Here is a 15,359-nt window from a genome sequence, read left to right on the forward strand (position 1 = left end):
TCACTAGGACTTTCCACCCATGGCCAGTGGATTTTTGCCTCCCCCAGGATTCGAACTCTAGACCTCCAGGCTTAAGTACTAGATTTTATGAATCCTGGTAGCCAATTGAGCATCACTTGGCTACCAGGATTCATAAACTCTAGTACTTAAGCCTGGAGGTCTAGAGTTCGAATCCTGGGGGAGGCAAAAATCCACTGACCAGGGGTGGAAAGTCCTAGTGAGAAACGGTACGACAAAGGGTCGTCGGTCGACGACATTAGAGGTCACCAAATGGACCGACGACATAAGGGGACGCCAGTGGGCCGTCGCAAGGGTCGCCGAAGAGGCCAAAGGGTCGGGTCATTACAAATAAAAGGCGCTTTTTTATTGTAACGACCTGACCCTTTGGCCTCTTGGGCGGCCCTTGCGGCAGCCCACTGGCGACCCTTATGTCGTCGGCCCATTTGGCGACCTCTCATGTCGTCGACTGATGACCCTTTTGGTCGGGACGTTACTCACTAGGACTTTCCACCCCTTGCAGTGGATTTTTACCTCCCCCAGGATTCGAACTCTAAACCTCCAGGCTTAAGTATTAGAGTTTATGAATCCTGGTAGCCAAACGCTCACTTGGCTACCAGAATTCATAAACTCTAATACTTAAGCCTGGAGGTTTAGAGTTCGAATCCTGGGAGAGGCAAGAATCCACTGCAAGGGGTGGAAAGTCCTAGTGAGTAAATTCCCGGCCAAAAGGGTCGTCGGTCGACGACATAAGAGGTCACCAAATGGGCCGACGACATAAGGGCCGCTAGTGGGCCGCCGCAAGGGCCGCCCAAGAGGCCAAAGGGTCGGGGTCGTTACACAAAAACTCTAGTACTTAAGCCTGGAGGTCTAGAGTTCGAATCCTGGGGGAGGCAAAAATCCACTGGCCAGGGGTGGAAAGTCCTAGTGAGTAACGGCACGGCCAAGGGTCGTCGGTCGACGACATTAGAGGTCACTAAATGGGCCGAAGACATAAGGGGCCGCCAATGGGCAACCGCAAGGGTCACCCAAGAGGCCAAAGGGTCGCTCACTTGGCTACCAGGATTCATAAACTCTAGTACTTAAGCCTGGAGGTCTAGAGTTCGAATCCTGGGGAAGGCAAAAATCCACTGCCAGGGGTGGAAAGTCCTAGTGAGTAACGGCACGGCTAAAGGGTCGTCGGTCGACGACATGAGAGGTCGCCAAATTGGTCGACGACATAAGGGCCGCCAGTGGGCCGCCGCAAGGGCCGCCCAAGAGGCCAAAGGGCCTGGTCGTTACAAACTCGTGTTGCTTCTGAAGCTCAGAGTTCATGGTCGCGAGCATAAGATATGCCACATCTAATGCGTCATCTTGATGCTTCTTGTAAGCATCACGATCAGCTCGCGTGGCTGTGGCAGGAGGTGCCTCAGGAATGGGCTACTCCAGGACGTACAGTTTTCGTTCCTGTGTGAGAACTATTCTCAGGTTCCTGTACCAGTCCAGGAAGTTAGCTCCATTGAGCTTATCCTTATCGAGGACAGAACGCAGGGAGAAGGAGTTCGTGTTTGACGACATGGTAATCTACAACAGAAAAATGCAGAAAAATAAATATCATATTTCAATTAATCATTTAATTAGGCCTTTATTTAAATGATGCTCCCACTGAATTCTATAATTCAATTGGGACAAGATCCACATCATACTACGCCTTGAGTTAGCTTTGGCTAAATCGCCCAAGACCTAGTATGATCGGTAGGTAACTAATTACCAATTACATCTCTATGCAACTCTTGTTTATAGGATCAAGATATTTAGTATAATGTACCTTAAAATAAAATATATTACCTAAAACGAAATCAAAATAAACCAAATGATTCAACCTTAACCTCAAAAATTAAACCTTCTAAACTAAATACAAACCTAAAAAATAAAATGAAATTAAAAACTAAGTTAAATCAAGTAGATATGAAATTAATCTAAACACCAAATATAATCAAGTTTATTATAACTATAAAGTAAATTGACACAAACCTAAAACATAAACCTAAAGTTTAATAATTCATGGGGAGGCTTCAAATTAATTGGTACCTCCAAAATTATAATTTACCCTGTTGGGTAATTAGGACTAGGTTAAATAGGGACAAAAGTTTAACTTGACAAACAGTACTCGAGAAATTTTGAATGATAGTAGGTTAGGGAAACTTGTCAATGCATATCTAGGAAGATATGATTTTGACATGGTACATTTAGCTTAGTGGAACTAACTGAAATTACCCTTTACTAATCCTAGCTGGTTAGACCAAAATTTTGTTCTAAGTTCAGTAGGCAGAACTATTTAGAAAATTTTGAAGGTATAGTTACTCTAATGATGTCCAGGTGACTTACCACAGCTTATACGTTTATCCAAAAAATGTCTATTTGTTGAACCCAAAGCTAAACTTAAATCTAATACAAGTTAAGCAAAACCCGAAAATATAACTTAACACATATTACAAAACTATAGGATCCCTTTGCTTGAAAACTTAGACTAGGTGACATGAATAAGGATAAATTAAAATAAAATAAATTAAATCAAATCAAAATTAAATTAAATTAAATTAAACTTAAAATAAAATTAAAATTTAAACATAACTTAAAATTAAAAACAAATAAACAAAATTAAGTTAGCATTTAAGATAAACTTTTTACTCCTATTTTTTAGGGATCTAAATGGATTGTGGATTGTGGATAGTGGATAGTGGTTGCTCTCGACACATGTCCGGAGATCAAACAATATTCACAAACCTGACATTCAAAAGACTAGGAATAGTTATCTTTGGAAATAATGACAAACTTAAGGTAATTGGAATAGGTAATATTTAACTAGAATCTAATTTCATTATTCATAAAGTACTACTTGTTGAAAATTTTAAATTCATCTTGCTCAGTGTTAGTCAATTATGTGATTCAGAGTATAAGGTTAGGTTTACATCCACTAAATATTTAATTAAATACATGAAAGATCGCACAATAAAATTATAAAGATTTAGGAGTAATAATATTTACACAATAAACCTAGCCAGCACCTCACTTAAGTGTCACTTGCCACAAAAGGAGGAAACTTAGCTATGACATAGAAGACTGTCTCACACTCACTTTAGAAACCTCACCAAACTAAATAGCTTAGTTAGAGGACTACCTAACTTAGACTCAATAATTTATAATGTGTGTTAACAAAGAAAACAAACCAAATCAACCCATAAACCAACTAATCAAACTCAAACCCATTCAACACTTGAATTATTACACCTAGATTTATTTGACTCACATGGGATTAAATCTATTAATGGAAATTTATACTATCTAGTAATAATTGATTATTACTCAAGATTCACTTGGGTAAAATTATTAAAAAATAAGGATGAAATATTTTGAAATATTTAGTGATTTTTGTAAACAAATTAAAAATAAAAAAGACTAAAAAAATAAAAGAATTAGGAGTGATAATGGTGGGAAATTTAAAAATCATAGGTTTACTAAATTTTCCTTAGAAAAGGGGTACCATCAAGAATTTTGGTGTCCTAATACACCTTAATAAAATGGAATAGTTGAAAGAAAATAAAATAGAACCCTCCAAGAAGTCATTCGGATATTGTTTAATAAATACTGACTACCAAAATATTTTTAGGCAGAAACCATTAGGATATTGTACAACTTACTATGTACAAAATAGAACAACAATGAATAAGAAATATAATAAAATCCCATTTGAAATCTACTATAATAAATTACCCAATATTAAATACTTTAAGGTATTTGGATCTCTAGTTTACATATTAAATACAAAAGAATACTTAAACAAATTTACCTCAAAAGTAGAAAATGGAATATTTATAGGGTACTCTCTAAAAGTAGAGGATATAGAGTTTACAATACTCTAAGAATTGAGGAAACAACCAATGTAAAATTTGATGAAAATACTAATTTCTAAAGAATCCAACTCAACTCAACCTCAATACTAACCAACTGATTTTGTTAGAGTTAGCACTAATCTAGGGGAAGTAAATGAAAACCAAAATCAAATAGAAGAATACGAAGATGAACAAAATCAACTCCAAGAAAATGAACAAATACAAACTGAGCCTAGAACAATAAGAATCAACTGAAAGCACCCAATTGAACAAATTATAGGTGACTCAGACCTAAGAGTTCAAACAAGATCATCTTTCAAAAACCTAAGTCAAATTTTCTTAATTTCTAAAATTGAACCCAAAATAGTAAAAGAATCCCTACTTGACTCAAACTGGATTATAGTCATGTAGATAAAACTGGCCCAATTTGAAAGAAACGAAGCCTGGAATTTAGTATCATTACCTAATAATAAAAAGGTAATAGAAACAAAATGGGTGTTTAGAAATAAACTAAATGAAAATGAAAAAATTGTTAGAAATAAAGCTAGACTAGTAGCTAAAGGGTTTACTCAAGTAGAGAGACTTGACTATGAAGAAAAACCTATGCCCTAGTAGCCATACTTGAAACTATTAAAATGCTACTAAGTTATGCGGTCCATAAAAGATTTAAACTTTATCAAATGGATGTTAAATATGCTTTCTTAAATGGGCTAATAAAAGAAAAGGTTTATGTAAGTCAACTATCTGGGTTTAGAGTCTAGACCATCTTGACCATGGATTTAAACTAAAGAAAGTTTTGTATGGTCTTAAACAAGCACCTAGGGCCTGTTATAAAAGATTAACCTCCTATTTAATTTCTAAAGGATTCAACCAAATAAAATTAATCTGACCATATTCATAAAATCACTTAAACAAGATATTTTCATAGCCCAAGTATATATAGATGATATAATTTTTAGTCCAACAAACTCAGAATTTTTGTAAGAATTTATAACCTTAATGAAACAAAAATTTTAAATGAGCCTAACAAGTAAACTAACCTATTTCTTAGGATTAAAAATTAAACAAACAAATGAAAAAAAATTATGTTTACTAACAAAAATACATAAAAGAATTACTTAAAAAATTTAGAATGAAAAATACCAAAGAAATAAAAACACCAATGGTAACTAACACAACTTTAGATAGTGATCCAAATGGAAACCAATATATCTAAAATATTACAAGAATGCCATAGGCAAACTTTAATACTTAACTACAAGTTGACCTGATATTTTATTTACAGTTAGTATGTGTGCTAGATATCAAACCTGCACTAAAGAGCCCCACCTAACAAATGTTAAAAGAGTTTTTAGATATCTAAAAGGCACAACAAAAGTAGGAATTTGGTACCCTATAACACATAACTCAGATTATGTCAGTTGTAAACTAGATCGTAAAAGTACAAGTGGTAGATGTCAATTACTTAGATCATCACTTGTCAGCTGGTTTAGTATAAAACAACATTGTATTGCTTTATCTACTATTGAAGCCTAGTACATAGCAATGGATGAGTGTGTAGTACAATTGTTATGGATGATACACACAATGAAAGACTTTAACTTAGAATATAAAAATGTAAAATTTCACATTGATAATATCAGTTCAATCAACTTAACCAAAAATTCAGTGCATCATTCAAGAACCAAACATATTGAAATCAAACATCACTTCATTAGAGATTACGTCGTCAAAGGAGACATTGAACTCAACTATGTTGAATCCAAATTAAATCTGGCTAACATCTTCAATAACCACTACCATAATCTAAATTCAGTAACCTATAAAGACGACTGAGAATGTGCACAATAGACTAGGACTCTTGTTATCAAATAACTTTTCAAGTGGTTTGCAAATTCTAGGAAAATTCTTTACTTATGTTTTCTAAAAATGTCCCATTTCTCTAGTGTTGCAAAATTATTTTGGCCTTAGTCTAGATCAAACCCATAGAAAGTGTAGGATCATTACGCTGGAAGGCATAGCGCTCGTGGGTTTCATGTTCATTTTAAAACTCGAGAATAACGGCATTAGAAATAAAGGAAGAAAGAAAGAATGAGACAACACTAACACACCAAGAGTTACTTGGTTCGGAGTATGTAGCGACTCCTACTCCAAGGCCCACACGTGAGAGTACTTTTGATTGGCAATCATTAATCAAACGAAAGATTACAAGTATAATTTTAACTTAAGTACATGCAATTTGAATGTAAACAATACCAACGACTTGGAGAATCAAATCTTTAGTGCAGTCGTCATTGGAGCAGCTTTCGAGTGTCGTAAAGGTTTTATCGGAGCAACACCCTGAAGTAGAAGATGCTTAGAATGTCATTTATGAGGTACTGGTCAAATCCTCCTTTTATAGCCCACTCTGAGCTCTTGGAACACCCCCCTCCCCCCGGTGCCCCCTAACATGGCGTACTCTCATCGAAACTCAATCCGGTAAAAGTTATTCACCTCTGGGCGCTCGGACCACCCTTGGGCGTCCAGACTATGACGTAGCCCGACCAACCATAGTTCTCTAGCTCACCGCTAAAGGCATCTGATCGATTCTATCCCGGGCGCTTGGACAACTCTCGGGCCCTCCCAGACGCTCGGACAACTTTTTCCAGCAACTCCTTTCCTATAAAACAGAGTTAGTCCAAGCAAGTTTTCCTGCAAAAAAGAGTTAGACCATGCAATAAACAATATATATAATGTATGATTTTAATGGCCTCTAGACTATCCAGTCATGACTTTTAGTTTTGCTAAAATTTTAGATCGGACTGATGCCTACTGTTCCCTTTTTGGGGAACATGTCCTCACTTACTTCTCTATGGAGAGTTTACCTTTTGCCAGACCAGTCTACTAGACCGTCTTAGCATCCATGACTTTAGGACTTCATGTTGAATGTCCAATCCACAATCCGTCCAATCTTCCATCTGGTGTTCGCAACCACTAGGATTTTCACCTAGCCTCCTCAACTCTAGGATTTCTCCCAATGTCCTCGTCCCACCAAGACTTTGCCCTGTCGCAGATAGGACTTTCGACCTACTTAGCTTCAACTAAGACTTTTCCTTTACCTAAGATCACTTAGAACTTTCCTACAAACTCAGCCACACTTGTTAGATCACAAGATAGCTTAACTTTTAACCCCTTTCCATTACCAAAACATAGGTTCGACCGTCTGGTGCTCCCTACATCAACAAAAAGCATGATCTTATAGATCTATAGAACAAACATCTAACAAATACACTAGGTCTACCTTTATTATGTATTCAAAAATATAGAATGGCGTGAGATGTGTAGGCCTGTTGGCTAGACTTCAAATGCTTGTATCAGTGCATCAAAACAAGCATGTGCTATAAATACAATAGTATATTGATCAAATTAAGTAACTTGATTAATCAAGTGAACACTGCTATCTTCAATATTTAGTTAGTAACTAAAGGTTAGACATTTAAGGACTATTTTTAGATGAATATTATTTTTAAAATAATATCAGATTTAGGGGGAAAATATGCTTGGACAACTTAAAAAGTGTTTTGAAAATTATTTTCCAAGTATTTATAAAACTTACATGAAAAATACTTGCAAAAATATTTTGGAAAATTAGTTTGAAAATTACTTCAAACTTAGTTTGAAAATTACTTTGAAAACCTATTTTTAAAATGCTTGCAAAATGCTGTGAGAAATGCTTGAAAATTTTTTTAAATTGCAAATTTTTGAAAAATATCCTTGAAAATACTTTGAAAAGTTTATTAAAATTTACATTAAAAATAATTCAAAAAATCCTTGTAACATGCTTTGTTGAACTTTGTTTGAAAATTATTTTGAAAATATTTCAAAACTAATTTGCTTAAATTCTTTGAAAATATTTTTCAAAATTCTTACAAAGTTTTAAAAATTCCTTTCAAAAATTATACATTTGAAAATTTGAAAAGATTAAACTTTTAAAAATGATTATAAAATTAATTTGCAAATGGATAACTTAAAAGTGTTTTTTAAAAATACTTTAAATTTCAAAAGTGCTTTAAATAAACCTTTAATCTTTTAAAATTATGCATTAAAACATGTTTTTCAAAGACAAAAACTTTTTGAAAACTTCCTTGTAAATAGTTAAAAAGTCTTGAAAAATAGTTGAATTTCTTTCATTGAATAATTTTTTGAAAAATATTTAAAAATCTTTGAGTTACTTGGAAAATTGATTTAAAAATTTGTAAACTTTTAGAAAAATACTTGAAAATTTTGATTTGCAAATTTTTCCCATTCAAAAATGTAATTAAAACATTACATTGAAAATTATTACTCTTCTTAAATATAAACATGAAGAATATTATACTTACTACTTGATTTCACCGGTCCTTTTGGTGTAACTTATTTACAGTTTTGCATTACTTGTGTATAATGCATTACATTTTTTTTTATGTATGCCAAAGGGGGAGGATACTGGGTTTGGTTAGAAAAATCAACTCACTTTACTTAAATATTGCATTACATGTTTAATGCTTATTTGCATGTTTTTTTTCTAATTTTAATACAAGTTGTCATTACATCAAAAAGGAGGAGATTATTGGTACAGGTTGCACTGATAATAAGGTTTTGATGTATAATAAATAGTTTAAAATTAGATGTGTTATTTGTCTAACCTTTTTACCAAGTGTGCAGGACTTGATGGGTCAAGAGGACTGAAACATCAGGCTAATGTCTAGCTAGGTTGATAGCTGTGTTGGATTTTTCGGGCCGCAAAAATAGCTTTTTGCATTGCGGAAACCCCGAAACCCCCGCCACCGGATCCGTGCGAAGAATAAAATTTCATATACATGTTTTCTACTCCTAGATCTACACTAGATCTACAAGATCAGAGGGTATACCTTTGAAGCGAAGCCCTTCACGTAATCCCGGTCGTCCTAGGTTCGCCGGATCTCGAGAGTATCAAGGTAGATACTCCTCTATGCGCATCCACACGAACAAATCGATGGAGGAGAAACTTTAGAGTGTGCTAGCACTCTATGAAGTTTTGGCCAAGGGTGGAGGAGAGGGAGAGAAGGAAGAGCTTGAGGAAGAAGAAGATGGAGTTACCACACAAAATGAAACTCCTCACAAGCACTAAAGTGGCCGGCCACTTTTCATGAGGAGTTATATACTCCATGGAATTTCAAGAGTCAAAAACTCTTGATCTCCCTCATGAGGTGGCACACACATGTGCTAGCCTTGATGATGTGGCACATCACCATTAGTCACTTAATGCCAACTCACCAATGAGGTGGCAAAGGGTCAAGTCAAACTTGACCCTTCATCTTCCTCTCAAGTCAAGTCAAACATGACCACTTCTCTCCCTTAGTTGATCTAATCTAACCATTGGTTCAAGTCAATTTTAATTTAATGAATCTCTATTCATTGAATTAAATTAATTAAATGAGTATAAGTCCAAATTAGACTCACATAATACATGAACCAAATTGAGTCCAACTCAATTAGCACAATTTGGATTACTCTTAATCCAATTTGGTTCATCACATGAACCTAATCCTTTAGGTTCATCAAATGAACTTAATCTCCATCTAATTGTCCTTTGTGTGTGATCCTATAGGTTCTTGTAATGTTGGCAATGCTCCTAAACCCATTTAGAAGCATAAGTAATGAGCGGTATCTAGCAACACATCATTACTACCCAAGTTACAAGAATGTTGAGATCCAACATCATCTTGTGACTACTAATTGTAACTCCTCACAATATATGACAAGTGTCCTTCTATCCTTGACACATAGATTGATCAATGTGAGGCATAGACCGTGTCATCCTCTAATCAATCTAAATCTTGAATCCCAAGTAGACTCACTCAATCAAATAAGCTCAACATCTCATATTGACTCATTTGGGCATGGCCATGCACTTAGTGGTCTCACTCTATCAAGAATATCGATGTCACTCCCGTCATATGGGAGGGATAGATCTCATCTACATCACTCACATCTCTCCACATAATTTGTTACATACCCAGTAATCGCCTTTATAGTCCACCCAGTTACGGGTGATGTTTGACGAAGCCAAAGTACATAACTCCTTATGTAGGGAACCATGGTGACTTCAGGTCCAAGGACTAGTAGTCATACTAATAGCCACATGAGAAATTATATGACACTCATATAACGATCCATGATACTTTCTCATGGCGGGTCATTCAGTATACATTCTCCAATGCATACCCATGTGTCAACTTGATATCTCTATATCCATGACTTGTGAGATCAAGTCATCGAGTTGACCTACATGCTAGTCTCGTCGCATTAACATTGTCCCTGAATGTTAATACTTGACTAGGAATGATTAAGAGTAGTGTTCCCTATATCATCTCACTATCGATTCAACCAATCGATTGATAAAGGTAAGAACCTTCTACTCAAGGATGCTATTATACTTAGTTATTTGGCACCAATACAAGTAAGTATAATAACCAAAAACAAATGCCTTTATTTATATACAAGAATATGATACAACAAGTCCATACAACAATCATCAAATGATTGGCTGTAGGGCTCTAACTAACAATCTCCCACTAGCACTAGTGTCAATCAGTGTAGGCTCTAAGGCTTAATGACCTAGTGTGACCATCATGCTTTCTCTGTGCCAAAGCCTTGGTCAAGGGATCTGCAATGTTAGCCTCTGTGGGTACTCTGCAAATCTTCACATCTCCTCTCTCGATAATCTCTCGAATGAGATGGAAGTGCCGTAGTATGTGTTTGGTCCGCTGGTATGAGTTAGGTTCCTTAGCTTGTGCTATTGCTCCATTGTTGTCACAATAGAGCTCTATGGGGTCAGTGATGCTAGGAACCACCCAAAGTTCAGTGATGAACTTACGGATCCAAACTGCCTCCTTTGCAGCTTCTGATGCAGCAATATACTCTGCCTCTGTCGTAGAATCAGCTACTGTGTCCTGCTTCGAACTCTTCCAGCTCACAATACCACCATTTATGCAAAACACGAACCCTTACTGCGAACGATAATCATCCTGGTCGGTCTGGAAGCTGGCATCACTGTAACCCTTTACAGCTAGCTCGTCATCACCTCCATATATCAAGAAATATTTTTTAGTCCTTAAGTACTTAAGAATATTCTTGACCGCTATTCAATGACTTTCACCTGGATCTGACTGGTATCTGCTCGTCATGCTCAAAGCATACGAGACATCAGGACGAGTACATAGCATGGCATACATGATAGATCCTATGGCTGAGGCATAAGGGATCTGATCCATGCGTTCTCTCTCCTGTCTAGAAGAGGGACCTTGAGTCTTAAAAGACTCACGCCATGTGACATTGGCATAAATCTCTTCTTGGAGTTCTGCATGACAAACCGTAGGAGTACCTTGTCAATATATGTACTCTGACTTAGGCCAAGCAATCTCTTAGATCTATCTCTATAGATCTGTATGCCTAGAATGCGGGATGCTTCACCTAAGTCCTTCATTGAGAAACAAGTCCCTAGCCAAGTCTTGACAGACTGTAGCAAAGGGATGTTTTTCCCAATGAGCAGTAGGTCATCCACATACAATATGAGGAAGACAACTATGCCCCCTACAACCTTCTTGTAGACACAAGGTTCATCTTCATTCTTGATGAAACCAAATTATTTGATTGCATCATCGAATTGATGATTCCAGCTCAGAGAAGCTTGCTTTAGTCCATAAATGGACCTATGCAGCTTGCATAGTCTGCCAGTATGCTATGGATCTACAAAACCCTCTAGTTGTGTCATGTACACATCCTCGAGCAGGTTTCCATTCAAAAACGCGGTTTTGACATCCATCTGCCATATCTCATAGTCATGGTATGCTGTAATAGCAAGCATGATCCGAATGGACTTAAACATCGCTACTGGAGAAAAGGTTTCATCATAGTCAATACAATGAATCTACTTGAAACATTTAGCTACCAAGCGACCCTTATAGATAAGTCCATCCATGTCAGTCTTTCTCTTAAATACCCACTTACACCCTATGGGTTTTATGTTGGGTTTTTCGGACCGCGAAAACCGCTTTTTCGCGTCGCGGAAACCCCGAATCACCCTTGCCAATGGATCTCGTGCGAAGAAAACTTTTCAAAAACGATACGAGTACGAGTTCCTACTTAGATCTACTCCTAGATCTACATGAAACGAGTTATACCTTTGAAGCGAAGCCCTTTGCGTTCCCGCTCGTCCAAACGGTGCCGGATCTCAAGAGTATCAAGATAGATACTCCTCTAGAAGTATCCACATGGACTCGTAGGTGGAGAAAAACACACAAAGAGGTGTGCTAGCACCTATGTGTGGTTTGGCCAAGTTGAGGAGGAGAGGGAGAGGAAGAGAGCTCCAAGAGGAAGAAGGAAGAAAATGCACACTTGAATGGAAAAATGAATTCTCATTCAAAACCAAAGTGGCTGGCCACTTCCCCTAGTGTAACCCCCCATTAAATGAAATTAATGTGAAGTTATTAAGAAAATGGCTTTGTAACTTCCATGAGGTGGCACCCATGATGATGTGGAGTAACATCATTGGTCCACTTCAATGCCAACTCAGCAATGAGGTAGCATAAAGTCAAGTCTAACTTGACTTTTCATCTTCCTCTCAAATCAAGTCAAACTTGACCAAATCTCTTCCATGGTTGATCTAATCTAACCATTTGATTCAAGCCAACTTAATATAATGAATCTAATTCATTAAATTAAATTGATCTAATGAGTCATAATCTAAATTAGACTCATTGTATACATGAATCAACTTGAGTCTAACTCAATTAGCCCAATTTGGATTACTCTTAATCCAATTGGATCCATCAAATAAATCAAGTCCTCTTGGTTCATCATATGAACCTAATCTCCATCTAATTGTCCTAAGTGTGTGACCCTATAGGTTCTTGTAACGTTGGTAATGCCCTAAACCCATTTAGGAGCATAAGTAATGAGTGGTATCTAGCAACACATCATTACTACCCAAGTTACAAGAATGTCGAGATCCGACATCACCTTGTGACTACTAATTGTGACTCCTCACAAAATATGACAAGTGTCCTTCTATCCTAGACATCTAGATTGATCAATGTGAGGCATAGATCGTGTCATCCTCTGACCAATCTAAATCTTGAACTCCAAGTAGACTCACTAAATCAAATGAGCTCAATATCCTATATTGACTCATTTGGGCATGCCCATGCACTTCGTGGTCTCACTCTATCAAGAATACCGATGTCGCTCCCATCATATGGGAGGGATAGATCCCATCTACATCACTCACATCCCTCTGCATAATTCGTTATATACCCAGTAAGTTACGGGTGACGTTTGACGAAACCAAAGTACATAACTCCTTATGTAGGGAACCATGGTGACTTCAGGTCTAAGGACTAGTAGTCATACTAATAGCCACATGAGAAAGTATATGACACTCACATAACGATCCATGATACTTTCTCATGGCGGGTCATTCAGTATACATTCTCTAATGCATACCCATGTGTCAACTTGATATCTCTATATCCATGACTTGTGAGATCAAGTCATCGAGTTGACCTACATGCTAGTCTTATTGTATTAACATTGTCCCTGAATGTTAATACTCGACTAGGAATGATTTAGAGTAGTGTTCCCTATATCATCTCACTATCGGTTCAACTAACCGATTGATATAGGTAAGAACCTTCTACTCAAGGACGTTACTATACTTAGTTTATTTGGCACCAATACAAGTAAGTATAATAACCAAAAACCAAATGCCTTTATTTATATAGAATATGATACAACAAGTCCAAAATACAATCATCAAATGATTAGCTCTAGGGCTCTAGCTAACATTTTACGCCCTCAGGTGGATCAACCAAAGTCCATACTTGGTTAGTGTACATGGATTCCATCTCCGATCTCATGGCCTCTATTCATTTCTCGGAATCTGGTCTCATCATAGCTTCCTGATAGGATGTGGGCTAATCATGGTCAGACAAGAGAAATGAGTATCTCTTTGGCTGACGACGTACCCTATCAGACCTGCGAAGAGGTATGTCTACTTGAACTGGTTGTTGTTCCTTAACTCCTTGTGGAAAAATATATCCACAACACTTTGTGGTTCCAATTCAACTTCCATCGAGGCTTCAGTGCTATTGTTCGCATCTTGAACTTCTTCAAGATCAAACGTACTCCCACTAGTATTTCTAGAAACAAAATCCCTTTAAAGAAAAACCCCAGTCTTAGCCACAACCACCTGGTGTTGACTGGGAACGTAGAAGTAATATCCCTTCGTTTCCTGGGGATATCCAATGAAATAGCACTTGTCGGATTTGGGTCCCAATTTGTGTTAGCTAGAGTTCTAGAGCCAATCATTTGATGATTGTATTATGGACTTGTTGTATCATATTCGATATAAATAAAAGGCATTTGTTTTGGTTAGTATACTTACTTGTATTGGTGCCAAATAAACTAAGTATAATAGCGTCCTTGAGTAGAAGGTTCTCACCTATATCAATCGGTTAGTTGAACCGATAGTGAGATGATAAAGAGAAAACTACTCTTAATCATTCCTAGTCGAGTATTAACATTCAGGGACAATGTTAATGCAATAAGACTAGCATGTAGTCAACTCGATGACTTGATATCACAAGTCATGGATATAGAGATATCAAGTTGACACATGAGTATACATTAGAGAATGTATACTGAATGACCCGCCATGAGAAAGTATCATGTATCGTTATATGAGTTTCATATACTTTCTCATGTGGCTATTAGTATGACTACTAGTCCTTAGACCTGAAGTCACCATGGATCCCTACATAAGGAGTTATGTACTTTGATATCACCAGAATAAAGGCGATTACTGGGTATGTAACAAATTATGCGAAGGGATGAGTGATGTGGATGGGATCTATCCCTCTATATTACGGGAGAGACATCGGTATTCTTGATAGAGTGAGACCATGAAGCATGCCAAATGAGTCAATATGAGATATTGAGCTCATTTGATTTAGTGAGTCTACTTGGAGTTCAGGATTTAGATTGATCAGAGGATGACACGGTCTATGCCTCACATTGATCAATCTAGATGTCTAGGATAGAAGGACACTTGTCATATTTTGTGAGGAGTCACAATTAGTAGTCACAAGGTGATGTTGGATCTCAACATTCTTGTAACTTGGGTAGTAATGATGTGTTGCTAGATACCACTCAATACTTATGCTCCTAAATGGGTTTAGGGCATTGCAAACGCTACAAGAACCTATAGGGTCATACACTAAGGTCAATTAGATGGAGATTAGGTTCATATGATGATCCAAGAGGATTAGATTCATTTGATGAATCAAATTGGATTAAGAGTAATCCTAATTGGGCTAATTGAGTTGGACTCAAGTTGATTCATGTGTTCAATGAGTCTAATTTAGATTATGACTCATTGAATCAATTTAATTAAATGAATTAGATTCATTATATTAAATTGGCTTGAATTAA

This window comes from Zingiber officinale, chromosome 1A (assembly GCF_018446385.1).
Source record: "Zingiber officinale cultivar Zhangliang chromosome 1A, Zo_v1.1, whole genome shotgun sequence".
Taxonomy (NCBI): domain Eukaryota; kingdom Viridiplantae; phylum Streptophyta; class Magnoliopsida; order Zingiberales; family Zingiberaceae; genus Zingiber; species Zingiber officinale.